General features: G+C 50.1%; 1 protein-coding gene across 1 annotated transcript in view; it reads left to right on the forward strand.

Annotated features, from left to right (window-relative positions):
• Positions 1–1,390, forward strand: part of CDCP1 (CUB domain containing protein 1) — a 57,283-nt gene that overhangs the window by 26,611 nt on the left and 29,282 nt on the right. The window lies entirely within an intron of this gene.

The raw sequence follows: 1,390 nt of genomic DNA on the forward strand, positions 1-1,390 counted from the left end.
TGCAAATGTTAACTACCACACTACCTTTTTTTAATCTTTTGAACTGGAATGTGTTTGTAGGTCGTCTAGGGGTTTGTTTTGGCTTATTGGTTGACACTGGCTCACGTAGCCTCAGATCTCGTAGGAATCAGTGTTGCGGCACTAGAAGTGCGCCCAGCCTCTTACAATGCTTAGAGATTGAATCTTTGCTGATAGTCCCAGTTTCTTCTGGCAGACTGTTCATTCTTCTGTTATATTCCCTAAGAGATGAGTAAGATTCAGCAGATGAGAGAGATAAGGGACTAAGAATGTGGGGGCTCCCTGAATGGATCCCTAAAACAGTGAACCCTTGCCCTGGTACTGAAGGAATGCTTCAGGGCCAGCAGGACTGACAAGGGCCTTTTAAGAACAGGGTCTTTGGCCCAGGGAAAAGGCAGTGGCAAGGGCCTTCAAGGAGAAGCCCCAAGTAGCAGAGGGAGAGGGGAAGGGGTAAAGTCCATGCAATAGCCGCTCCTCTGCCCAGGGGAGTGGCTGCATGTTGAGGGGTTTGGAGCCAAAGGGCAGGCAGATGGCAGAGCTGAGACTAATGAGCAGTCCCTGTGCTTAGACCAGACAATAAGCTATGCCAGGGGTGGGCAATTATTTTGGGCGGAGGTTCTGTTTACTGAGTTTTGGCAAGCCATTGAGGGCCATATGCCAGGCAGTGAGGGGCAGATGCATATTAATTTTCTAAATTTTTTAGGGATCCCATGGGCTGGATAGAATGGCCTGGCAGGCTGCATCCAGCCAGCAGGCCACATTTTGCCCACCCCTGGGCTATGCTGACCGGAAGGTGATGGGATCAGGGGAGTAGACTTGTCCTCAGGTTGGAAGGGCCCTCTAACCCTGACTAGGGAGGAGGCAGGACTCCCAGGTGCACCACAGTAGTGCCCAAAACTAGTAAGGGGGACCCTGTTTGGTAAGGACCAAAAGGGTTTTTTCCCCCCCCTTTCTCTTTTGACAAAGCCACAGGATCCAGAAGGGATAAAGGATATCAGTTCATGTTGGGTTTGTTTGTAACTGCTTGGAGCGGGGGTATTTTAGTTTGAAGTGGTTGCTTGCATTTTGTTTCTGTTTGACTGGAGGACTGGGAGTGGTGTGAGGGCTCAGACCCCCAGGCATGAAGCTTAATTCCCAGCCATGCCATGGGCACCAAGAAACCAAGGCCTGAATAAGAGGACCTAAGGCTGAAGGTAGCAGCTAGATGAAGTAAGCTTGGAATAAGAGGGTCAGGGCCCAGACAAATATAAAAAGGGTGAAACCAAATGACCCAAGGGAACCCTGCTCTAAGGCTCAGGACACCTCCTTTGTACTTGATGATTCCACCAAAGCATCAAGGTATGGCAGCCGGCAAGATGCAGGGCAATGGTTC

The sequence above is a fragment of the Alligator sinensis genome, unplaced genomic scaffold, assembly GCF_000455745.1.
Source record: "Alligator sinensis unplaced genomic scaffold, ASM45574v1 scaffold54_1, whole genome shotgun sequence".
Lineage (NCBI taxonomy): Eukaryota > Metazoa > Chordata > Crocodylia > Alligatoridae > Alligator > Alligator sinensis.